General features: G+C 41.1%; 1 protein-coding gene and 1 pseudogene across 24 annotated transcripts in view; one reads left to right on the top strand and one right to left on the bottom strand.

Moving 5' to 3' along the window:
- The window catches only part of RBFOX2 (RNA binding fox-1 homolog 2), a 266,538-nt gene that overhangs the window by 114,124 nt on the left and 125,160 nt on the right, over nt 1–27,254 (top strand). The window lies entirely within an intron of this gene.
- Nucleotides 88–26,073, bottom strand: LOC309609202 (ATP synthase membrane subunit K, mitochondrial pseudogene; annotated as a pseudogene). Its single transcript has one exon. The product of its transcript is annotated as an ATP synthase membrane subunit K, mitochondrial pseudogene (transcript).

The raw sequence follows: 27,254 nt of genomic DNA, 5'->3' as shown, positions 1-27,254 counted from the left end.
AAGGGCCTTTTTGCAGTCCAGGATCAACTGGCCGCTGAGTTTGAGCAGCCCGGTCTGACATGATGTACCTCTGGGTGAGTACAGAGTGCTGCGGGTGAGGGCTTGCACTTGCACATATAAGGAGTGGAAAGCTGCGAGATTCTGCTCCTGCACAAATGGCCTTCCCCACGGAGCACGGGCTGCCACAGCCCCTTCTCCTCACAGGTGTGAGGGTTTTAAAGCCTAGCCGTGATTGTGACATTGGGTCGTGTTTTTTTTTTTTTTTTTTTTTTTTAAGAATGTTGTTTACCTTGTTAGACTTAGGCGCAAGGGCTGAGCTCCCAGTGCAGTGCCATCCCCCAGGCTTGGGAGGTTGGAGAAGGCACATGGGGCAGGTGAAGTGAGCCGGTCATCCCAGGAGCTGCAATCTTCCTGGTGGGTCAGGGCCTGGCTGTGTTTTGTTTGGGGGACACTGACCTTGATAGCAAAGCGTCTCATTAGATATTGAGAGCCAGTAGGTGGTATGATTCTTAATTAGGAATTAGCCTTTGAAAGTTTTTATCTAATAATTTTTGTTGTCCTTCACAATAGTCTTGTGAAGTAGGTCACTGTTGTTATTAAAATTTTATGAGGGAAGTAATTAAGTCACAGATAGTGACTTGCCCATGGTTAGGAACCACGTCTGTAGCAGCTAGAATAGTAATTAATAACCAAACGTTATAAAGTATCTTATATTTTGCCAGGAACTTAATACTGTACATTATTTTAATTTATTGTTAACTCTGGTGTTGTAATTTGGGATGGAGGGAAACATACTGGGACTAGGGAGACTTTTAAATTATGAAATGTGGTAACTTTTAGGAGAATGACAGGGAAAATAATACAGGGGGAAAAAACCCCTGCAGTTAGTTGTGAAAACAACATCTGTAGTCCCTTGCAAAGACGGCAGTGTCTTCTCTTGAGAAGACAGTTGTTGTGTGTTGCTAAGGGAGCCTCCTAGATGTGATGCCCTTGGCTACTAGCCAGCTTTTGAAGGTTTCACTTTGCCCTTTGCCCTTTGCCCTTCAGCCTAGATGTCTGGAATCGCAGAAACCTACTTGGCTGGGGCAGACTAGATTTATAAATATCAGACGGCAGAATTTAAACTAGGTTTATGGAAATGGAGCTTGTGTGTGTGTAGGGGCTGCTTTTCCTGCTTCCCCCTTCATATCTGAATATGACCTTGAAATCTAATTTTCTCCTCTCTGTTGATTTATTTTTGTAGTATTTGGAAGAAGTCAAAGAACTTTTCTGACACACTTATGACCTTTAAGTAGTTTTCATCTCTGAATGAGGCATCTGTGTCTAGGGTCTTTGCAGCCTCATCGGTGGGACTGACGAACTACCTGTTAACCAGAGGATGGGTTATTCTGTCTTTTGATTTGTTTGGAAGAGGAGTTATAAAAGGAAGCAAGTTGAATTAGTCTCATTTCCACTCATTTATGTTTGATGAGAGCAGACAGTGACAGTCTCCTCAGTTATTTCCTTTGTGCTTATATTACAGTTATTTGTAAATTTGTCTCAATCCCCTTGGCTTGTTAGCCCCAGAACAGAGCTTTCCAGCCAGAGTACCACATGCTGCGTTGAGAAACATGTACGTCAAGATAACTGTTGCCCTCAACCCTGGGAGCAGCCAGGAGGGGCCCAGGATTCCCTAGGTCACTTGGTCCATGTGTACTCTAGTTTGCCACTTTGTGCCATAAAAATACTACCATTTTCTATGTGTGCCATGACACCTGAACGATGGGGTAGCACTGTGCAGAGGGAAAAAAACGTGTCAGCTCTGTCTCTTCATGATCTGCATCGTCTGGCCCAGTGCCTCAAACATTTGCTGGATTCAGTGAAAATGTCCAGAAGGAGCCATAGCTGCATGAGATCAAGGTCATTTCCTTAGAGAAGGAAATCAAAGTAGTCAAGCATTAAGTGGGAGGCACTGAGGGGCTACTGTGGAGAAAACTTACTGGACGAGGAATAGGAGGTCAGAATTTTATCGAGGCCAGTACCCAGCCAGGTGACACTGGACAATCATTTGAGTCTTCTGACTGCAGTTTCCCCATCTATAAGATATCTATTCTAATTCTAAAGTTCTGGGAAGTGAATTTTGTGTAGCACTCTGTGTGCCAGGAAGACATCCAGTTGTGCAGGAAAGGTTAGTGTCTGGAAAGCATGAAAGAACTGTGAAGCATATATCACCTCCATTGCCTGCTTGGTTTGGTACCAGCAGTGACTTAAAGGTACTGTTCTAAGCATTCTAGAAAAACTGCTGAACTTTATTTAGTTGTCAATACCTCTGAGCAGTGTGGACATTCTTAGAACCTGCAGAGCCGAAAAGTAGAAGTTACAGCTCATCCAGGCATTTGGGTTGTGTAGTTGGACACGGCTCGTTAATTTGCTTCTGTGCGTCTAGAACTCTGAGATAGAATGCTGTCTTGTGCTGTATACATGGCTTTTTGTCAGATCTCCTCCCCACTTCCCTGTTGAGTCACCCTCCTTTACAGTGAAATTGCTAGCATTGGGGGCAGCGATACGGTGCAAAGAATGTAGGTTTTAGAGACTTTACTAGGTCTGAATTCCACCTCTCACTTCCAGTTGTTTGGCCGTGAACAAGTCACTTAACCTCTCTGAACCTCAGTTTCTTCATTCATCACATAGGGAAAATAATGCCTGTTACCCAGGATTGTTGTAAACATTTGAGATAATCTATGAAACGTGCTTAACATGATGTATGGCAAATAGTAGATGCTCAGTAAATAGCCAGTGCAAGCCAGGTTTTTGGTTTGAACGTTCAGCAGACCACTCACTACCCCAGAACATTTTCTCTAGCATGTGAAGGATGCCTTTGAATTCATGCAGGGAGAACTTTGATAAATACAAACTAGTTTTATGTGAAATGTCTCCCGTTAATCAGTATTTTAAGTACTTGCGACTAGAGAACGCTCGTTAAAGTTGCCTCCTGGTGGAGAACGTCCCCATTATTTTTTCTAAACTTTTTTTTTTGGAGGGGTGCAGTGCTACTAAGTATTTGCTATGCCATTTATTCTCCCCATCTCCTCTTCACTGTCCAAAACAGGGAGGGCGACAGAGAGAGAAAGTGGGGGGCAGAGGCAGGGAAGACAGAGGGAGACATACGATTCCTGTACTGAGGGAACTTACTTGTTTGATAATTTTACAATTTATGTCCAGGAAACCAAATTATAGACCACTTATTTAAATTCCCAGAAGCCAAGATGTGTTCTCCCCGTCTGAGCTGATCTTAGCTAGACTGGTCTCAGGCTCTCTCTTACTCATATTCTATATGGATGAACTTCTGTATTTCACTTTGAACTGTTGTTTTGTCATATTTCAGTCCTGTCTTCTCAGTAAATCAGTTCAGCCAACATTTAATGAATGTTTATAGTGGGCAGAGGTCTGTGCTACTAGCTGTTACAAATACAAAGATGATTAAAGATCCTCATGCCCTTAAAGAATTTATAACACAGTGGTAGTCAGTGTGTGTACACAGATAATAATGATTTTTGCATGATGCTCTCCGGTTAAGAAAGTGCTTTTATATGTCATCTTATTTCATCCTCACAGCAGTGCTAAGGGCCTGGAATCATTATCTGTATTGTACAAGTTAGGAAAGAGACCAAGAAAGAGTACATGATAATTAGTAAATGGCAGGGCTGGAAACTCAATTCCATATTTTTTTAAAACTCTGTGGCTCTTATTTATTTATTTATTATTTTTTAACATCTTTATTGGAGTATAATATTTATTTTTTTATACTATCTTCTTTTGGGAGAAGCTGATATTTTAATTTTGTTTCTTTTAAATTGTTTATTGAGTAATAACGTATATGTTAGGCATATACTTCAGTCCTCAACACATGTGAGAATTAGCTGTTATCTTCATTTTACAGAGGAGAAAGTAGAAACTTCAGTAACTTGCTAAAGTCACACAATTTAGAATTGGCAGAGGTAGGATTTGAACCCTTGTCTGTCTGGCCTCAGAGCTTCCTACATCACACTTAACATCTTCTTTTATTTGTTCAATAGTGTCTGGTTTATCACTGCTACCATTCAGCCTGATACAGGCTGGAGTAGAGAAATGAAAATGAGGTAACCTGAATTCTGTTTCCATATCCATTAATTACTTGAGACACATTACTTAATTGTATGTACCTAGATTTTCCAGGTTGTGAAAAGGATGTGATAGTTCTTGAGAGCATTAATGGAGTAATCTTAGAAAAATGTGTATCAGCCATTTTAGAAACGAAGTAGTCAGTAAGTGATGGCTTTATCACAAAACATGGAAATCATCGACTGTGAGTCAAAAGACAACAGTTTTTGGTCTCAGTGGTGCCATTTGTCAGTGTATAACCTTTCCAGCATTGGTTTTCTAATCTTTAAAATGGACTACTAATACCTAACAGAGTATCGAAATAATCTATTTTTGGAAGCTATTTTGTGCTAAGCAGATGTAACATAATGATAATAATAACAGCGGCTATTAAGGTTGTTATTGTTATTCAGGTCGTAGTCAGGCTAATTTTTAAATACTCACTTTTTAATCCCTATTTTGTCATCCTAATTGGTTTACGCATTTAGAGAACTAGACTTAATAGTAAATTGAGTTATCACAAAATGTAGACATAGTTCAGTTCAGCTAACATTGGAGGCCAGATACTGTGAATAGATACTTGGCAGTGAAAAGCCATTAAAAGACTTTAAGTAGGATTGGGAGTAGGCTGAAGTGGAGTTTATAATTAGATTTGTTTTTAAAAAAAGATATCTACACAGATTAGAGAGGAGTAAGAGTACAGAGAGAAGTTCGGTGGTGGCTGAGTAATAGTCCAAGGGACAGAGAATGGTAGTGACAGCACGTGCTGCAGGAAGCAGAACTGCCTGAGAGAGGTGCCCAAGGTACAGTCGGTAGCATGGTGTCATGGTTTGGAAGAGGTCCAAGTGTTTTTGTAGGTGGGAAGAGGAAGGGTATCATGAGTTTGATTTTGGTTTTAGTACTTTTAGGTAACTCTGAGATGTTCAAGGGGAAATACCGCTTAGATAGTTGACTACCTAGGTGTGGAAATAACAAGGAAAGATAGAGGATGAAACTATAAATTTGTGAGAAACCTGCATGCAATCGTAACTGAAGCTGTGGGCACGTTTGATGATGTTGAAAGTCAGTGGCTGAAGATGAGACTGGCCTAGGGAGAAAATGTAGAGCAAGGAGAGAAGTTGATGCCTACCTGGTAGAGGAGATGAACCCGCAAAGAAGGCAGGGAACAAGATTCCGAGAGCTTGTTCTTCAGAAGGAAAACCAGGACATTAGGAAACTAAGATAAAAGAGTGGCAGGAAGAGAGAACTGAAATATGTCCATGGGTTTAGCAACGTGGAGGTCATTGATGACCTTTGCAAGGGTTGTTTTGATGGACTAATGAAGGCAGAATCCTGGGAATGGAGTCAGTTCAGGAGTTTGGGGGCAGAGGGGGGATGGGAGAAGGAAATGGAGATAGGAATAGTGAGTGTAGACAGTTGTTGGAAAAGTTTGACTGACTCTGAAGGGATGTAGAGTGTAGCCAGAAGAGTATGTGCAGCAGAGAAAGGTTTATTTGTTTTATTTTAAATAAAAGAGACTTGGTCATGTTTAAAAGCTAGCCGAACAAATTCATTTGAGAAGGAGAAGTGGAGTATTTGAGAGAAGAGAAAGGATTGCTCTTATGCTTTGAGAAGATGGGATTAGCTTTAGGAGTAGGGAGAACTCTCCTATTTAACAGGAGGCAAAGCAGATAGAGGACAGAAGAGCTTACAGCATCTAGGAGTTCAAAGGAGTCTTTACAGAGGAGGAGACAGGCTGAGTGGGTGAGGCATGGAAAGGGTCATTGCTTTCCCAAAAAGGGATAGATTGGTGAGATAGTATATACGTTTGTGAACCATATATAATTCCACGTGGCTTGTATGTGTGGGGTGAGTGGAATAGTGATGGATGAAAATTTAAAATTTTAGAGCCTAGATTATCTGAATAAAGATGTTTGTTTATTCCAACAAGGAGCTGTTGATGGATTTTAAGCAGGATCAGGTGTGATCAGATTTGTATATAGAAAGATAACAAGAGGCTTCTATTATTATTGCAGAATTTATATTTATACTTTGAGTGAAATTGGTTTGATGCATATTTTTATAATTTTTTTTTAAATTTTATTTATTTATTTTTGGCTGCATTGGGTCTTCGTTGCTGCATGTGGGCTTTCTCTAGTTGTGGTGAGTGGGGGCTACTCTTCGTTGCAGTGGGCGGGCTTCTCATTGCGGTGGCTTCTCTTGTTGCAGAGCACAGGCTCTAGGCGCACGGGCTTCAGTAGTTGTGGCATGTGGGCTCAGTAGTTGCGGCTCGCGGGCTCTAGAGCACAGGCTCAGTAGTTGTGGCACACGGGCTTAGTTGCTCCGCAGCATGTGGGATCTCCCCGGACCAGGACTCAAACCTGTGACCCCTGCATTGGCAGGCGGATTTTTAACCACTGCGCCACCAGCGAAGTCCCTCATGCATATTTTTAAAGCTCAGGAAACTGTAAGGGGCTAAATAAATGATTATATTAATGAGACTCAAGCAGTTAACACATTTATTGATGACGACTGTGTGCTGATCACTTTCTAAGAGGTGGGGAAAGAGCATGAACAAGACGAAGTTCTTTTCCATAGAGTTTGTATTCTGTAACTGGAAAAAGAAAGTTGTAAACATGTAAGCAAACAAGATAAATTCAGAAACTAGTAAGTGCTATAGAGAAAAGGTAATATGACCCTGAATGCTTTAGCTAGGGTGGAAAAGGCCTAAATGATAAGAAACACCGTCTTGTCAAACTACGGGAGGAAAGCATTATAAGCAGAAGGAGTAGCAAATACAGAGTCCTCAGATAGGAATGAGTTTGGGGCATTCAAAGGACAGAAAGGGGGTGGTGTGGTTGGAGTGTAGAGAACAAAAAGAACGTAGGAAGATAAGACTGGAGAGGTAGGTGAGGGTCAGATCATGTCCCGTGGTAGAGATTTGAATTTTGTTCTGGTTAAAAATGGGAAGGTATTGGGAGATTTTCAGCAGGAGAGTTGACTTGCTTTACGAAAAGTGATAAGGGGGGTCAAGAAGCAAGAGGAGATGGCTTAGACTCTGGAGGGCAATTTGATAAGATTAAAGATGGCTTGTGTGTGTGGTGAGATGAAAGAGAAATCTGGGTTATTCAACTTTTGGTTTGAGGAATTAGGATGGAGGGGGCATTTCCTTGCAACAGAACAGAGAGTACACAGGAAAAAACAATATTTATGGTTTGGACTTGTTTAGTCTGAAACGTGTAGTAGATATCCAAGTGGAGAAGTTCAGTGGCAATTTGATATGAGCCTGGAGCTCAGAAGAGAGATGTGAGTTGAAGGTATAAGGTCAAGATTCATCAGTGCATATTTAAAGCCTTGGGAGAAAATGTAACTGGAGAATAAGGCTGAGGTAGAAGCCCTGAGGCATCTCACTGGAGGTCTAAAAGGATACTGGAATTGGGTAAGGTAGGAGGGAAACAAGGCAAGTATGTGATATCACAGACCCTGGGGAAGAAGTTGTTGGGTTTGGATTACTTAAGACCAAATAATTGGTCATTGGCCTTGGTAGGATGTTAGTCATTGGTGAACTCAGTAAGAGCTGTTTGAGTTGGAATGATGGGGATAAAAAAGCCAATTGGAATGGGTTGAGTTGTTAATTGGTAGGTGAAGATGTTGAGACAGTGAAATATTGTGTAGTTGTGGGTGGAGCAAAGAATTGGGGCAGTTACTAGATGGGCATGTGTATTCAAGAGACAATTTTTAAAAGATAGGTGATATCAAGACATGTCTTTTGTCACTAGGAAAGATCCAGTAGGGGAAGAATTGAGGGTGCTGAAAAGAAAGAGGCTAATTGCAGGAGCAAAGTCTGCTATATCCAGCATACAGAGAGGGATTGGCCAGAAGCAGTTTTCTTTCTTTTTAATAGGAAGGAGGGCGGAGTGTGTGGATTTAGAGCCAGATAGGCTGGTGGCGTTGGTTTCAGGCAGAAGAGGGAGTTCTCTGTGCGTGTCTGCTTTCTTTATAACATGTAAGATGAACGTAGCTGAAAGTGTTAGTGCAGGGAGTGGAGAAGAAGTGTCGCAGATTTGAGGAGAGAGGACAAGGTGTGAAATAGTAGTCATCTCAAAAAAATGGGAAGTGAACTTACTAGAGAGGTGTAGGACGCTTAAAATCTGTGGTCATAAACTTGAGTGAGTGGTTGTAAGTCAGTTGTGTGATTTTTATCCAGCAATCTTCTGTTGTTTAGATGCAAGAGTTGGATTTAACCAGGAATTGAGATTTTACTAGGTAAGTTAGACTAAGGGAAAAGGGGGCAAAGGAACTAAGACTTTTTGAAAAGGATTACGTATAGTGTTGGACCCTAGAATCTAAACTGGCTTAGGAGGCAGTGAAGAACATGAGGAGGAGAGGAGTAGGGTGGTGAAAAAGCAGTAGGATCGACCTGTAGATTAGAGATCTGAAGGAGGCTGGAGAGATGCTAGCGTGGGAAAACTCCTAGAGCAGGCAAACCTGATGGTGTGAGAGGAGAATGCTTGAGACACTTGAGATTTTGGAGATGGTGTGGTTATTGGTGATGACGGTGCTGGGACACGGTGCTAGGTCAGTTGCTTCAGTTAAGTTGTGAAAAAATATAGTTGGCGCTTAAACACATTAAAACAGTACCAGCAGCTAGGAGGCCAGAGTAGTTAATGAATCAACTGTGTGGATGTTGAGATCGTCAAGAATGATAAAACTAATAAAGGAGATGAAGACAGGGAGCCCTGTGCTAAGACTTGAGGAGGTAGGCAGGCGACACCTGTTTCAAAGGATCTGCAGTTTGGACGGAGGGTAGAAGTAGTCTTGGAAAGCGAGGAGGATACCTGTGAGGTTCAACATGAGATGGTAGCGCTGAGTAGGGAGGATGCTTGCCACTGCCTGAGGTATGTGAGGGAGGGAGGAAAGCTCCTACTGAAGAAGCAGCAGTGTTCTCAGGAGTGGTCAGGTTTCCTTTAGAGCAAAAAGGTGAAGGGAACATCGCAGAGAAGAGAGTGAGTATATAGAAGAGGTTACTGAGGGTAACTCATGACCGTGAGGGCTTAGGAGGGCGAGGGAGAGCCAGAGACGGGACCAGAAGAGCAGCTGTGCAGAGCTGTACAGGGCGAGCCATCCAGAAGCCTTGGACTTCTGATGATGGTTGAGGTGAATGAGGATGTGAGCCAGGATGGAATCGTTCCAGAAATCTCTTGTAAAAACAGGGTAATTACTTAAATCTGTAAGCCAGAGCAATAATTCTCAAACTTTATGGTGCATCAGAATGCACAGATTGCTGGGGCCCATCTCCAGAGTTTTAGATTCCTTAGATCTGAGTGTACCTGGGAGTTTACATTTCTAATACATTCCCAATACATTCCCAGGGGATGCTGATGCTACTGGGCCAGAGACTACCCTTTGAAAACCATTGGTCCAGAGAAACTAGTTGTGGCTAAGTAAGCAGCTCTTGCAGACTGTAGCCCCAGATGATATGTGGCCTGGGTGATAGCAGCGCCGTGTCAGGCCTCTCTTTGATTTTGGCAGTTAAAGGAGAAAGTGAGTATATGATCATTTCTTTTGAGGGATAGTAATTTCTAGGTGATGCCATTTGATTATTAGTGAACATTTATTGAATATCTGTTTTATGCAGCAAAATGAGGATACCAAGAGTTATAAAGTATTTTCTTTCTCAAGGATAATGGGGCAAAATAGGGACATAGAAGTTAAATAGATAAATAACCGTACGTTGTAGCAAAGACGACATGCCAGTCGGTAGGTGGTATGGGCAGTTGTCGACAGGAGCTGGGAAAAATGGGTAATCACTGAGGATGAGATTGGTTGGGAAAGGTTTCTTGAAGGAGATGTAATTTAAGCTAGATTCTGGGAGAACTAACTAGATACAAGTCAGATGGAGAACTGGCAGAAGCAGAGATACAGTGTCAAGAATGACCATGAAACCTTAACAACTACTCCTGAGTCCCATTGCTTTCATCCTGGTCACGCCACCACTATCTCTTGCCTGTATTATTATAATAATTTTCTAACTAGCCTCCCTGCTTCTCTTCTTCTCCAGCCCCTTCTTTGAAGTCTGTTCTCAACACAGCAGCCAGAGTGATCCTTTCAAGTGTCACATTACATTGCTCCTCTGGCCAAAACTCTCCAGTGGGTTCATATCTCGCTCAGCATAAAAGTCTAACGCCCTGCACTGGACTGTAAGGTCCTAAATGGCCTGCTCCCCTGGCTGTCTTTGACCTCCTGTTCTTCTATACTTCTGCCCATTCTTGGAACATTTCAAACACACCCTTGCCTCAGGGCCTTAGCTTTTGCCCACCTCCTTGCTCTCTCTGCAGGTATCTGCTTGACTTCCTTGTTTATGTGAAATCTCTACTCAGTTGTCACATTATCAGGAGCACCCTGTATAAACAGTAATTCCCTACCCCTTTATTCAACATTTCCCATTCCTTTTCCCCATCTTTATTTTTCTCCTTAGCACCTACCACCACCTGACTTGCTGTGTATGTTTGTTTATTGCCTTTCTCCTTCAACCAGAATGTAAACTCCATGAAGGCACTTTCTAGGCGTATTCTGTGAGCCTAGAAAGGTGCCTGGCATAGAGTAGGCACTGATTGGACATTTGTGTAGCGAAAAGAAGGGAGGAAAGAAAGTTTGGGGGATAGTGAAGGGACCAGTATTACTGAAAGAGACAGGAATGGCAGAAAGAAATGGTTTGATGGATAACCTGGAGGATCTTGAATACTGGAATCACTATTCTACAGAAAATAAGAAATTGTTAAATTTTTCAGTACAGCAATATTTAGCCTTCTCAAATTAGTGCTTTGGTTTTAGGTTCTGTGGATATAATAGTTTGGGGAGGGACTAGAGGCAGGGAGCTCGATTTCTAGTGGGTAGTTGTTGGGTAACAACTATAGGGTTGTACAGGTGTGAGGCAGAAGGCCTTGCAATCAGGGTTTGGAGGTGAGAATAACATTTTTAGGTAGAGATGGCGGCCGGATACATGAATGCTGAGAGGTAAGCTCTTCCAGTTGTATAAGAAAGTTGCCTGTCTTAATATGTATGTTTTAATATTGTTCGTTTTAATGTGGCATTTACTTTTAAACAAGTATCTTTTGTCATTTTTCAAACCAGAATATGGAATTTTGTTGTAAAATTTATAAATTAGGGAATAAAGTTGGAACCATTTAAGCAAACATTCATTTTTTAAGATTTTAATTGTATACTTGAAGGGGTAGAAAATCAATGTGGTAAAGCACACATACTGGCGTGGGGATGGGGGGGATAGGGAAGTGAAGGCTATAACTCCCAAAACACATTTTCTTTCATTTCTTTTTGCAATGAATAAAGTACATTTTAGGAGTTGTAGTCTTCCTTTGCTAGCTCCCTTTTTCCCATCTTGGTTCTGGAAATATGTGCTGCTTTAAAAACTCGTGAGCAGGTTAAAGCACAGCGTTCTTGTTCCTCCTCTGAAGGTGAGCTTGCTGCTCCTCTTCACAAACGCTTTTTCAGCATCCTTCGCTGTTATTAAATGAGGTAACATGTAGTACCTGTAATATAAGGCCAGCATAGAACACACTGCACAAATATTAGTTAAAAGGTTAATTAGATACTCTTAGTATAATGAACTATCTGTGTAGCCTAAAATATGGGGTTTTGATTCCACTTAATTCGTATCTGTAGGTTCTGTGCTACCTTATTTGTGTATTAACTCACATGGTGTTTTATTTGCTTATTTGAATTTAGACCATTAATTTAGAGGTTAAATAATCAAAGCCTGCCTTTCATTCTTTAAAATAACTGTCAGTTATTTTTCCTGAGTGTGAGAGGAACGCTTAATCACTGGCCGTTTTAGCCAGATCGCCATATCCATGAAAATCAAAAAGAACTGATTATAGCTTCATTGTGTATTACATCATATGCTGGTTGCAGTTCTATTCTTGCTCAGTTGTTAACCTGCTGTGTTATTAAAACAAGTCCCATCATCTTTATGCTCTTGTGTCTCATCTGTAAAATGGGGATGATATTACTCCCCAGTGTTATTGTTGAATGCCATATGCCTCAGATAAACTGACATCTAAATAAAAGCATCTAAATCATTCTTAATGATTTATTTATTCTCTTTATTGTACTTTTAGTTGCTAATTAGATAAAAAGTGATATGGTATTTTTTTGCCAAGATTGGCATTACAATTTAAAAGCAGATGCCAGGATTGGGGTGGGGTGGGGGAGACAGTTGCTGTTGTGTGTATATTCCCCTCTGCTCTGTTTCATTGATTCCGGATCTTTCTTTTTATCCTTTTGTTTGATTTTATTAAGTTTATTAAAAATACGTTTCTTGGACTCATTGAAAGTCAAAATAATATTTTTTCATGTTGTTCAATACCATGCTGCTCTGGTAGTGGGTGCTTGGAGATTACATCTAATGCCAGGGAAATTCTCAAGATGGTTAAAGACAATTAGGATTGGAAGAGAAAAGGGGACAGGAATTCCCTGGTGCCTCCTGTGTATGAGGTCAGGTCCTTTCACAACTATTGTCTTATTTTATGATTCGTTTTTCATATTGTGATACAGAAGCAAGAGTCAAACCCAGTAGTTTTGCTTCAGAGTCAGTACTTTTTTAAAAATAAATTTATTTATTTATTTATTTTTGGCTGTGTTGGGTCTTTGTTGCTGTGCAGGCTTTCTCTAGCTGTGGCGAGCAGGGGCTACTCTTCGTTGAGGTGCGCGGGCTTCTCATTGTGGTGGCTTCTCTTGTTGCGGAGCACAGGTTCTAGGCGCATGGGCTTCAGTAGTTGTGGCACGCGGGCTCAGCAGTTGCGGCTCACGGGCTCTAGAGCGCAGGCTCAGTAGGTGTGGCACATGGGCTTAGTTGCTCCGCGACATGTGGGATCTTCCCAGACCAGGGCTTGAACCCGTGTCCCCTGCATTGGCAGGCAGATTCTTAACCACTGCACCACCAGGGAAGCCCGAGAGTCAGTACTCTTAACTGGCCTGCTGTAATTCTTTCCATGTAGTCTGTGATAGGCAGCCTCTAAGGTGGTCTCCAGTGATTCCTACCTCTTGGTATTCGCACTCTTGTTCAGTCTCTTGCCTTTGAGTATAGGCTGGACCTAGTGACTTACTTCAAACTAATAGAATGTGGCAAATGTGATGGGATGTCACTGCCAAGATTTGGTGATGAGAAGACTGTGGCTGTCATCCTGGGTGCTTGCCCTCTCCAGCTCTCTCCCAAGCGCTTACGTGGTGAGAAGCAAACTGCCGTGTTGTGAGTAGTGCTATGGCGAGTCCCACATGACAGAGAGATGATGTTTAGGGCCCACAGCAAGGTGAGTGAGCTTGGCGGTGGATCCTTGCCAGTCCAGCCTTGAAATTACTACAGCCCTAGCCAACACCTTGATGGCAGCCTCGTGAGAGACCCTGAACCAGAGGCACCCAGCTCAGCCTCGCCTGGCTTCCTGATCCACGTAAACTGTGAGATAATAAGTGATGTTTTAAGCTGTTGTTTGAGGATGATTTTTTTAAATAAATTTATTTATAAATTTATTTTTTTATTTTTATTTTTGGCTGCGTTGGGTCTTCATTGCTGCGCGCAGGCTTTCTCTAGTTGCGGTGAGCGGGGGCTACTCCTCGTTGCTGTGCGCGGGCTTCTCATTTTGATGTCTTCTCTTGTTGCGGAGCACAAGCTTTAGGTGCGCAGGCTTCAGTAGTTGTGGCACGCGGGCTCAGTAGTTGTGGCTCGCGGGCTCTAAAGCGCAGGCTCAGTAGTTGTGGCATACTGACTTAGTTGCTCCGTGGCATGTGGGATCTTCCCGGACCAGGGCTTGAACCCATGTCCCCTGCATTGGCAGGCGGATTCTTAACCACTGCACCACCAGGGAAGTCCCCTGAGGATGATTTGTTATATAGAAATAGACAGCTATAGATTTTGGTACCCAAAGCGGGGTGGTTCTACAGCAGAAATCTAAAATGCAGGAGTGACTTTGGAACTGGGTAGTGGCCTCGGAGGAGAGTGTTAGTGAAAATCATAGTACCTTGGAAATGTTGTTTCTAAAATTTGGAACTTTGAGGAGATCGCCATGAAGGCTCAGAGGAAAGGAAACTGGAGGAAAGGGGGATCCTTGTTATATAGTGGTAGAAATTTTAGCATCACTATGTTTGTAGTTGCGTGAAAAGCAGAAAAGGTGCCTAGTGAACTGGCAGATGTCCTTAAGTAAATTTCCAAGCAAAACATTGAAGGTGCCCCCTGCTTTCTTCTTACTGCTTCAAGTATAAGAAGAGAGAAATAAATTGAGGACAGGACTGTTAAACAAAAAAGGTCAGTTCAAGGGCACTGCCAGGAGAATCGTGGTCTAAAGATGAAGCTGAGGGTGTGGCTGTAAAACCTTTTGTTAAAACCTAAGAAAAACCTTAAGAGTCACACAGAAGACCTTTCAATCAAGGAACAGGACTTATAACTGTTTTAGCATGAGAGAAGGTAGAGAAGAGCTTATCTTGAAGATTTTTGTGGGTATAGCTTTTGTCTAATGCAGTGAATCTCAGTGAGATTCACAGGAGGCCCACTGCAGCTACAACTGAAAAGGAGAAGAGACAGTTCAAAATGAAAAGAAGCTGTTGAACCCCCAAAATTGTTCTGGCAGGAAATAGGCTGAGAAAATTACTCAGCTGCTAATACGTGCTACCTTTCTTGAAAAAAGAAGGATGATTCAAAGGCAAGAGCCACAGAGAATCCCTACCACAGCCTTGAGACCTAATCAAGGAACTCCGAACATTTGCCCAGTGAGATTTCAGAATCACTATGGACCAGTGACTCCTTTGTGTGTCCCCTGTCCTCCCAACACCCCTTTGGAGAAGTTACGCCATTTGGAGATTACAAGAGATTTCAGAGTAACAGAAACCAAAAAAGGGCAGGTGAGAAAGGTGCCCTGATACTATGCTATTTTAGGCCAGTCTCTGCAGAATGCATATCCATTGCTAAATCATCCCTTCTTTTGGCTTTTGTTTGCAGATCTTCTAGTTACTAGAGTATTTGTGAGAAAGCTGAAGCAATCAGGAGATTTCCCACCACCACATTTTACCCACCTTGTACCATCAGTGGCAGTGAACTTTCTCTCTCTCCCATTACTGTACACTAAGCAGTTGCCTTCCTTATAACGCCAACCCCTCAGTTGTGTACTAGGTCCCATCTCTGCTAGCCTGTTTAGGACCTGGACCCAGCAGTTCTCTCTCCTCTCTCTGGGATCATCAGGTTTTCTCTGTTTACTAGATTAGTTCCGCTAACATACCATTAAGCTGTTCTTCCATCCACTTGAAAATAATACTCTTAACCTCACTTTTCTGTCAGCTACTTTTCTTTTCTCTTAGAGCAAAACTCAGTAGAGTTGTCTCTATTTGCTCATACCAGTTCTTCTCCTCTCATTCCCTCTTAAACTCTCTCAATTAGGTTTTTATTGCCACTGAAATGGCTCTTGTCAATATTACCAGTAGCCTCCATGCTGCTAAGTCTAGTGGTTGGGTCTCAGTCCTCATGTTACCTGACCTGCCTGTAGAACATAATGTGGCTAATCATTCCCTCCTCTGTGATGCGCTTTCTTGGGTACTTGACTTCCAGGACATCACACTCTCCTGGTTTTCTTCTTATCTTATTGGTGATTTCTTCTCAGTTTTAAAGTTGTAATACTCTGGGTCAAGTCTTTGGATCTCTTCCCTTGATTCTTTTACTTAGTGATTTCATCCAGTCTCGTGGATTTAATTCTCAGTTAACCAGGACAAATAGCCAAAACTGTTTGTCAGCTGGGCCCAGTGGGCTCTCTAATCTTTTTATCTTGGTTAACTATTTTTTTTTTTCAGGTTCATAATTTATTGTACAAATCGAGTATCACGTGATGAGTTGATGTTAGCTTCTTCAGGCCTGGGAACTTAATAGATGAGATACAGTTTAGAATCCGTTTATGTTGCTTTCACAGCTGGAGTTTTTTTAGACCTTAACTTGAAATATGAGACTATCAAAGCAATACCTCCGTATGTGGCCAGTACACAATTCATTCTCCCTGTTAAAGTGTTAAGAGTCGAAATATTTTTTGATACCAGTGAAATGTAATTGGGCATCAGTTTCTGGACCTGACATGATTTCAGTCTGTATCCTTCAGTGGAGGATTGTTTAACTCTTATGACTAATTTAAGAAATAAGAAATGATAGTGAAGGACTTCCCTGGTGACTCAGTGGTTAAGAATCCACCTGCCAATGCAGGGGACGTGGGTTCGATCCCTGGTCTGGGAAGAGCCCACATGGCGTGGAGCAACTAAGCCTGTGTGCCACAACTACTGAGCCTGCACTCTAGGGCGCACGAGCCACAAGTACTGAGCCTGTGTGCCACAACTACTGAAGCCCGTGCACCCTAGAGCCCGTGCACCACAACGACTGAGCCTACATGCCACAACTGCTGAAGCTCGCATGCTCTAGGGCCGACGTGCCGCAACAAGAGAAGCCACTGCAGCCAAGAAGCCCGCGCACCACGACGACGAGTAACCCCTGCTCGCCGCAACTAGAAAAAGCCCTCGCACAGCAATGAAGACCCAACGCAGCCAAAAAAATAAATAAAATTTTTAAATAAATAAAGAATTTAAAAAGTCTGCACCAAATCTGTAAAAAAAAAAAAAAAAAGGAAAGGAAAGAAATTATAGTGAAAAACAACTTTATTAGAAGTAAGAAAAAATGCATTCACGCAACTAACTACATATCTCTCCTATAGTGACTACAAGTCACATTTGAATACTATTCATGGTTTTTTTAAAAATCTTTTTTGCTGCACTTCATGTTTTCCTATCCTTTTTGTATCCTCTTTCTTTCTTCCTATTCTCCGAGACTCACGCTTGTCGTTGAGAGGGTAAACGTTCTCTTCCTAGTTCTGTATTTATTCCTGCAAGTTCATTTCCTAGCCGTATGAGGAATTGTCTTATTAATTTGCGATCTTGTAATTGAACCTCTTCCTGTAAAATGAAAGCATTTGTTGTACTAATATCAATCATATTGAAGAAAATAGACATAGGCTATCTTCCAGACATTCTTTTGCAAGTACAGATTTTAACTCTCTTATCATTGTGTCTAAACCTTCTTTAGCCTTGTTAATAGTACAAGATCTTTTGGGGTATTTTTTTAAGAGGGGTTTTTGAATCTATTAATAGTTGAGACTGCATTGAGCTGAGAAGAACATTAACGGTTCTTCTAAGGACAGAAAGAATCGTTTACTCTTTTTGAAATCTAAATAATGTGCTCTTGATGTCTCTTCCTTTTCCATCTGTGAAAATACATTCAAATTCAACCCTATTCTTCCTAATAGCGCAAACTAAAGCAAGTTTTTTGCTGAGTAGTACTCAAGCCAATCCCAAACTCGTTCTAAAATTGTCACAAGTTATATTTATGCTGTGAGTTTTAGGTTCTGTGTCAGTGTTTGTACTGTTTTTGACCCTTTGTTCTGCTCCTGCTCCTTTTGTAGATCTCTGCCTGTGTAGATGTGAATCTTCCAAATATATGATGTTTCACTGACATGTACTGTCCCAATTTTTATTCCCTATTTTCCTAGTTTGGGAAGCGTATACCTCAAAAAGCAGCCTCCTTTGAATGTAATTTAATTGCTTATGTCATTCATTAACCTGGAACATACCCGTCTTGTAAATTCTGATTTCAGATTCCAAATATGTCTCTTATAGGGTCTAGCTAATTATTGCTTCTGGTTCTTTTTCCTTCACTTACATCGTCTAAACACAATATTTAAAGATTTTTTTAGAAATCCTTTGACAATACATAATTATGTTCAAAAGATGATCTTCTTTTCATTTCTGTACCATCTGTTTCCTTCCAGTTACCTTTATATATGTATCTACCTTCAGCACTTGGCCATGTATGAACTGTATCAAGTAAATTTTGTCACATTCTAAGAAAAGAAAGAATACTGTTACATGTCCTTTTAGTGAAACAGGATGATCCCAATTCTCACTGCAAAATACTGCATGAGGACATTCTTTCTGTTGAACTGGATGAGACTACCATAGTTCCTTTTTGTTATTAGAAATATATTGTTTACTTATTGATTCTTGACTGTGGTCAAGCTTATATCCTAGATTAGAATGTAATCATCTAAAGAGTTGTAGTCTCAAGATTTCACTTCTATATATCAGACTTCACCATCATCATTAGAGTTGAGTGCTGCTATCTGTATTTGCATTCATCTTCGGATTCATCTAATAATTGTGAAACATTTTCCTCTGTTAGTTTTTCTTTGTCATTTTGGGTGGGAAGTGAAAAACTGTATTCAATGAAAACTGAGCAAACGGTAAAAAAACAGCATCTCTAATCTTCTTTAATGCCTTCTTGAAAGATGATACAATACTTTGCGCAATGCAATAAGAAAACTGAAGGATGATGTGTTAGTGGTGATTTATTTCACTATTGTATCATTCTTCTAAGTGAGTATGCCATTGGTCTGTCATTTTATTACTTTGGTCATTTTTTAAAACATTGTTGGGAATAATTAATGAGTAAAGCTTATTGAAAAATCAGAATGTTTCAAGATATAGGGAAAATAAGATCCCTAAAATCTCATAATGCACCTTAGATTTATAAAAGGGTTCAGGGAACCCATATGTTAATTGCAAGATAGAATGTGTTTGTTATTATTTTTATACCTTTTTAAAAAAAATTTTATTTATTTATTTATTTATTTATTTATGGCTGTGTTGGGTCTTCGTTTCTGTGCGAGGGCATTCTCTAGTTGTGGCAAGCGGGGGCCACTCTTCATCGCGGTGCGCGGGCCTCTCACTGTCACGGCCTCTCTTGTTGCGGAACACAGGCTCCAGACGCGCAGGCTCAGTAGTTGTGGCTCACGGGCCTAGTTGCTCCGCGGCATGTGGGATCTTCCCAGACCAGGGCTCGAACCCGTGTCCCCTGCTTTGGCAGGCAGATTCTCAACCACTGCGCCACCAGGGAAGCCCTGTTATTATTTTTAAAGTAACATTTTCTTTGGGTTTTGGGGGGTGGGACAGGGATGGGAAATACCTCTGAGAAAGAATAAGTCATAAAATATAAATCCTTAAATATAGAACTGTTCAAAAAAGAAGAGTTGGGCCCAGTGGACTCTGATGGTATAGCGGGGGTTAAGTGCTGTCTGTATGCTGATGATTCTCAAATGTATACCTACAGGCCAGATCCCTCCCAGGAAGTTTACGTCCAATTGTCTACTTGACATTTCCATACCTAACAGTTACCTCAAGCTTAACCTGTCCAGGCTGAACTCCTGGTCTCCACTTGCCTTCTTCCCGTCTCAATCCTGTGGGAACACCTACAGTTTTCCCCTTCTCAGATGACATCTTTCTGTTGCTTGGGCCAGAAAAAAACTTGGAGTCATCCTGGACTCTTCTTTCTCGCTCACGCCAGTCTTATTAATCAGCAAATCCTTTAGGCTCTGCCTTTCAAAAATCACCTAAATCCAATCCCATTTTACTAGCTCTGCTACTGCTCCCCTCGCTCAGTACCCCATCCTTTCTCACCTATATTATTGCAATTGTCTCCTACCTGGTCTCCCTGCTTCCACCATTGACTCCAAATAATTTATTCTGAACACAGCATCTGACTTAGACCTGTAAAAATATAAATCTGATCATGCTCAAAAAACCACTCATGTGTTTCACTGGGAGGAAAAGCCAGAGTCCCTGCAAGCCTCTGGTTGAGCTGGCTCCTGGGTACCTCTTTGACTTCTGTCTCCTCCTGTTTGTCCTCAGTCTCCTCCAGCCACACGGGCCTTCTTGCCGTTCCTCAAGCTTGCCAGGCACTTTGCAGTACTTATTTCCTCTGCTTGTCATGCCCTTCTCCAGATACCCTCATGTGTACTGCTTCAACTCCTTCACATTTCTGCTGAAATGTTACCTTTTCATTTAGCTCTTTTTTTAGTTATTTTAAGTTCTCCATAGCCCTTACCATCTTCTAGTATACTGTAAAAACATCTTTTTTTTTACTACTTTCCTCACCTGTAGAGATTTTTGTCTGGTTTGTTTATTGCTGTATCCCTAGTGTCTAGAACAGTGAATCATGCTCAATAAATATTTGTCAAATGGGTGCTAAATTCCAGAGGTCTTCTACTGGTTACTTTTTCATTAACAGGGGAATACTTAGTAACTATAGAAATTTACAGTGCAGAACTCTTCTTTGTATTTGTCATCGTCATTTTCTCTCCTTTACTAGGACCACTTGTCCCTGTGTGTGTGATGGTTTTACTGTAGAGGCAGTAGTGCTTCATGGTGCCGGCTTTGGAACCAAATTGACGAGGTTTCAAACCTGGCTCTCTGGCATTCTGTCTTAATGACACTGGGCATATTAATGTGCTTTCTCATCTATAAAATTAGAACAACAGCAACAAAAATAGTAGCTATCTCAGAAGGTTGCTTTGAGCCTGTAAAAGCTCTCAGAACAGTTCTTGGTACATAGTAAATGTTCAATTTATGTTAGTTATCATGATTGTTTCCTGGCTAGACCCATCCCAGTGTTCTGAGTCAGTGACCCTCCCCAGTGGCAGTACTGAGAACTCTCTGATTACCACCTATTTTCTTCCCCCTTTAAAAATAGTACGGGCATGTCAGGTCCTTCTTTCTCCTTTTTACCTCCGTCTTTCTCTTTTACTATTTAAACTTTAGTTATTTCCACTGTCAGCAGTCTTTTTAGATTTGTCCCTCCTCTCCTTTCAGCAAGTATTTATTAAGCACTTAACTTTCCCTTCCGGATTCTGTTCTAAATCTTGCTATGTTTCCTTTTCCTTGTCTCGCATCTTTTTATCCCATTTACAAAATAAACAAATTACCTTCCTTATGATTGATTGACTAGAATTACATTTGTATCAGGGAAAATGGAAATGTTGCAGATGTGGAAGTGAAATTTGTATTTTTTAAAGTTGCACACCCCACCCCCCCAAAAATTGCACCAGTCACTAAAATGCTTGAAAGTACTCCTACTCCTTCCTCTACGTCTCCACAGACGTCTCCACTTTCTTAGCGGATTAAATTTGTCTTCTACTTCTAACCAATATGCAAGATGATTTGGAAAAAAACACATCATTTCTTATTTAATTGCATTGGCATTATTTGTAATTTGCTGCTATTGTAACTATCTTGTCCTCTGTTTATTTTTATTTCAGATGTATGGTAGTTCAGGTCCATTACTGGTTCCGCACTCCTGTGTTCTCCCCGCACTCCACCCCAACTCCCTGATTACATTCCTGGGCTCTTGTGGTCTGGTGTGGAAACCCAGTCACCATTTATAAATATGTACATTTATGTGTCTCTGTGTGTGTGTGTATATTTCTTTTAATGGGGAAATGTGATCAATTCCAAACAACTCTGAAATAAAAATGAATTTTTAGAATATGACCCATTTTGTAAATTTTAGATTGTATATTGGCTGTAATATTCTTTTCAGAGCAGACAAGATGGACCCATTTAGGCATCCATTTAAAGAGGTTTTATTTTGAGACTCTAAGGGGCTTTTATTTGTAAGATATGCTGTGGTATTACCTAATTCATGTTACAAGGAGAACAGTATTCTTTTTGCTGCCTTTTCTTGGTATAATCTTTTTCTGGGCACATTTCATCAACAAATTTAAGACAATTGAAATGCTTATTAAAAGTGTCCCCCACTCTGTATCTATAAACTCTGGGTTCTTCTTATTCGTTTTTCTATTATATATTTACCCTATTCATTCATCCATGCTAATTGGCAGCAACTGTTTTGGGAAAGTACTATAAGGCATAATGAAAACTGCTAGATTTCTACTTTTATATTTTGGTAATTTGCATTTTTTCAGTAACTTTTATTTTCCTTTGAACCCTTAAGATTTACCTCTTTTCACCAAGAAGTAAACTAATTTAAATAATTTAAATTAATTAATTAAATAAATAAATTTTAAAAATTTATGTTCAAGTTGGGCAATAAATCCTTTTATTTTTATTATTTCACCAGACAAAATATATTAGGCAGATTTCTTAATTTGATAATGAAAAATTCTATTTTGTTTTGCCAATAAAATGTAAAATTTTAAATGTCAAGGCATAAACTCCCCGGGGATAAGAAGGGGCTAGGAGAGTAGGCAAGTTGAAAAGGGGTGTTTGGGGCTTGGCCAGATTCTTAAAAGGGTGGTCTGCCTCTTTATGGTGTTGGCTGCAAAACAGACACACATACTTGGAGCATTTGTTATTTGCAGTTGGTGGTGCATAGTTTGGGGACTAGGTGAGGGATATGTTACTTTCGTAAGCACAGAATCAAGTTCTGACCACTCATTATTTGAGTAAATAAACTCATTATTTATTGAGTTTCTACTATGTGTAGATATCTTGTAGTTTGCCTTTCAGTGTGTTACCTGGATTTTTGCTTAAACTAAAGCTAGCCAGTGGCCCCATTCTCATTCTTTAACAGAAAAAAAAAAAGAAAAGGGGGTAAGATGTGTGTATATTTTAGGTTTAATAAATAAGTTAAACTTTCCTTTTGAATACCTTGCCAAAGGACTTCAGTGCTTGTGGTCTTAGTTCGCTAGGACGGCTGTAACAAATTTCCACAGACCGGTGGCTTAAACAATAGAAATTTCTCTCACAGTTCTGGAGGCCTGGGAAGTCCCAGATCAAGGTGCCTGCAAGGTAGGTTTCGTTCTGAGACCTCTTCTCTTGGCTTGTAGGCTGCTGCCATCTCACCGTGTGCGCACTTGACCTCCTTGTCATGCATGCGTTGGGGCGAGCAAGAGCAGGAAAGTGGATGCGAGTGTCAGCCGGCTCTCTGCTGGCTCTTCTTGTAAGGACACTACTCCTATCAGAGTGGGGACCCTGAGGCCCTGTCTTCTAACACAGCCACACTCGGGGCTAGGACTTCACCACGTGAATTTTGCAGGGGAGGGACCCACAAACATAAAGACCATAACATTTGTCTTTTTAATTCATCCCAAATTTGAGTATTTACTGTGCACTAACCACCTTTCTAGTCCTGCCCCTCTCCAGCTTTGTAAACTCAAAGCAGTGACTCAGCCTCACTAGGCCACAGTTTATCAGAAAAACAAAGGTGTTAAACCTGTCAGTAGCCATGATTCATTCTAACTCCATGGATACTAGTTCCATTTTCATTTCCCTCTTATTTTCCTCTTTCCCTGGTACACTTAGGATTTTGTGTCAGGTTTCCTCTCTGTTCTTACTCTTCTTTTTCTCTCCTTTTGTTTCTTTGTATTTCTTATGCTCACATTCTGCCCTCTGTCTCCATCCTCCCCTTCCCTGAATTGGACATATTTTCTAAGAACTTATAAGTTTACTATATTTAATAACTCTTTAAGGATTTAGCAAGTAGATGGAATGTCATATTTCTTTCTGTTAAACATATTGCAAACCTCTACACTAGATTGACTCTAAATTAAATTGCTTTTTAGTCACTTCAGAACATATTTGGGTTGTTTTCCTATAGTTTGCTCGCAGCATTTTTCTTAGAATTTAGCCCGAGGGAGGCTAGGGATATTGTTTTTCATGTATGCTTTTAGTAAAGCATCTACTTCCTTGTGGGGGATCAGTTAGTACGAATTGACCATGATGACAGTGATGGACTTTTCAGTCTTGAGGGAAGGAGAGACCTGTGCTATCCCTTCCAGTCTCTCCCTTTTGATCTGTGACAAAAGGAAGTAGTTGTTCTACAGTCTCAGTGGCTTTTCTCCTTTTGTGAGTATTAGCAACAAACTATGAAGTCAGCTTCACAGGATGCAAAAAAATGTGGGTAACATGGGTGCAAGACTGCGTTGCTGCTGACATTCCCATGACTGATGGAGAAAGTTTGCCAGAAACATTGTCACCTGGACTATTATAAGAACTAGATCATGAGTGGAGAGAGGTCTTACCCTAGTTGTAATATAAATCCTTAGTCTGATGGGCAGTCTGAAGAAACAAATCATTCCGAAACAAATTCTGCACATTTTAAAGCTGTTTCTTCTAGAATTAAAAAAATCTGTTAACTACAACACGGTGGTAGGTATTGTGATAATAATGGTGATTATAATTATAAGGATACTGATCAACAGCTACTGATTTTTGAATGCCTCCCTCCTACTTGCCAGGCTTTCGACTAAACATTTTACAGTCATTAACACATTGAATCCTAACAGCAACCCTGTGTTAAGTGGTCACAGACAGGCCACTCTGGTTTTTCCTGTGAACTCTTTAAAGTCGGAGGTGAATTCTCTGTGTCCCAGCACTTAGCTCAGGGCTGAATGTATATCAGATACTCGGTGGTAGTTGTTGAACTGACTTGGACTCTGGCATACCATCTTGCTTAGAATTGTCGGTCTCTGCCTGCCCTTGCCCTGCCCTGCCCAGCCATGGCCACAGAAAGCTTGCAAGTTCAGGTCTCTACTCTAAGTTAGAGAGTTTAGCCTGACCTTATATTAAGGAGCTACTTTCCCACTACTCAGCACAGGCTTTAAATAATCTGATGCCTCATTACCCATGTGCCAGGGGTTAAACATGACCCTTATCAGATTGGCTTGCCTCCTCGCCTGGTCTTTTTGTTCTGGTACATGATGATGCTCTAATTTTTCTTGGGGCCTGAGCCCAACACTGCACCCCAGTTCAGTTTACAAAGGACTCGCCTAACCAGTGCTTTTTTAAACTTATTGGATCCTGATTCCCTTTTTCTTGCTTTGAGTTTGATGGTATTCCTTCTCATGTGACTAGGAAAAGTGAGATTTGGCCCATCCTTTCTCACTGCACCCCTTGAATGAGAACAGCTCTGATTAGGCTAGTTTGATAGAGCCAGAAGGCTTAATCGTTTGGATCTTGACCTCTTTCTGTAGGATATCAGTCTTTTCCCCATTTTTACTGCTTTATTTCCATTAAATAATTCCTTGCCCCCAGGACTCAGCATTTCCTTGTATTTCCATTGTTGCCTATTGATGTTACCCTCACTCTGAAGCCCTCTTAACTGTTGTTCAGAACTCCTTTCCTTCTGCCCTGGGCCTTCACAGCTTCCAACTGTTTTGTCTTCCTTTCTCTTACCTTCACATCTCTTTTGTCCCCCTCTCCTCCACCCATACAACACACATTACTTAGGGAAACCCAGTTATATTTCAGAGCGTGGGTCTTGAAATATGTTTATGCACCGCCAAAGTTCAGTTTCCCTTCATCTTATCTCCGCAGGCAATTAGCACAAATGAAAATAGTGACCTTTTAGAATAGCTTTCAAGGGAGGGAGCAACATACCAACTCCCCCAGGATGCTGCTGAGTGGGAGCCAAGTGGCGTGAAGAAGTAAGAGCACCAGGAGTAAACCTTTTAAACGCACAGTTTCAAACTCTGGGACTAAATGGAAGCAAGAGAAGCAAGTGGAGAGGCGAAGTGGTGCCGACTGTAATGTGGAATAAGATCTGTTTAAAAGGTAATAAAGGCAATCCAGAATACATGGAGAGCCCCAGTGAGTTGTTTTCTTGTTCACATTCTCTATGGCCATGTCCCTCGTTGCATTGGTAGGTAGACCAAGTCATGTTTCTTTACACATCTCTGAGTAAGAGGTCAAAAGAGTATAGTTCATTAAACTCTTGTTGCCTCCAAACAAATCCTGAAAGTTCAAATAACTGGAAGTCAGTACCTAAAAACAAAACATACCCTACTATTTTTTTTTTTCATTCATTTATTTATTTATTTTAGGCTGTGTTGGGTCTTCGTTTCTGTGCGAGGGCTTTCTCTAGTTGTGGCAAGCAGGGGCTACTCTTCATTGCAGTGCGCGGGCCTTTCACTGTCGCGGCCTCTCTTGTTGCGGGGCACAAGCTCCAGACGCGCAGGCTCAGTAGTTGTGGCTCACGGGCCTAGTTGCTCCGCGGCATGTGGGATCTTCCCAGACCAGGGCTCGAACCCGTGTCCCCTGCACTGGCAGGCGGATTCTCAACCACTGCGCCACCAGGGAAGCCCCACCCTACTATTTTGAGAGGAAATTGAGACCTGCTTTTATCAGCCATTTATCCAGAAAAGTGTATGTTCTGTATAAATCCAGCCAAGTCTCCTGCACTGTCTGCATATTCTCTGTAATGCAGTGGATGTTCATAATGTGATCCAGATATTTTCAGTACAGTTCTGTGTTATTTCATTGATTCTCACATATGACAGTTCTCAGCCAGAAACTCCTGTTGTCTTTTTATTCAACTTTACTGTTTCTCTTAAGACACAGAAGTTGTTGAAAAGCCCTCTTCTGTTATCCTTATCCTTTTGCATAGAGGTTACTATTTTGAACCTTTTGAAGGGACCTTGCCACAAAAGTCCATATTTACATTCTGTATGTTTAGAGCCATGATCTCAGGCAGAAATTAGAAGGCGGTATAAAGCAGAATCTCAGGGCTGGGGTGAGAGAGACTATACAGTTCAAAAAAGAACATTTAAACCTCTAAGTTGTAAAGAACATTTCATGAAAGTAAGGCTGTATGCACTCTTCTGGGCTGATAGAGGAGGATTCAGAAGATAATGGTGAATAAATATGGTAGTACAGGAGTTTTTAAAGTGAGTAAGAAACACTTGTGTAGAATCTCTTAATTTTCCCAGAGTGACTAAAAGAATTTCCACTTTGGTAAGTCTGCAGTACAGTGTGTCAGTATAGCTGGTTTACACCAAAAGATGTGGGATGACTTGAGGAGAATTCAGGCATGACCAAAAAGGGGCAATAGATTCTTGACCCCAAATTTTCCCTTGAGGATTTGAAGCCAGATTGGCTTAAACAACTGTTTAATAGAAAACAAAACACACACACACACACACACACACACACACACACACACACACACACACACACACACACACACACACACACACACACACACACACACACACACACACACACACACACACACACACACACACACACACACACACACACACACACCCAAATATCTCTCTTACTGCTTTAGCCCCTTAGTAAGACAGTTGGAATGTTGGAGCTGGAATGTTTCTTGTCAGTTGGTCCCTGACTTGAAAGAATTACAGTGGGGCTAGTATTTGGGTCTCTGGCCTAGCCCTTAGAAGAGAAGGAGTTTGGGGTTTTTGTAAAGGAGTTGAGGGTTAGAAATGAAAGTAAAGGCCGTTTAATCAAAGGGAAACATCAGAGAGGTA

Source organism: Balaenoptera borealis (assembly GCF_965194805.1).
Source record: "Balaenoptera borealis genome assembly, chromosome: 13".
In the NCBI taxonomy this organism is placed as follows: domain Eukaryota; kingdom Metazoa; phylum Chordata; class Mammalia; order Artiodactyla; family Balaenopteridae; genus Balaenoptera; species Balaenoptera borealis.
The sequence above is the reverse complement of the archived record's forward strand: the minus strand, read 5'-3'. Positions and strand labels throughout refer to the sequence as shown.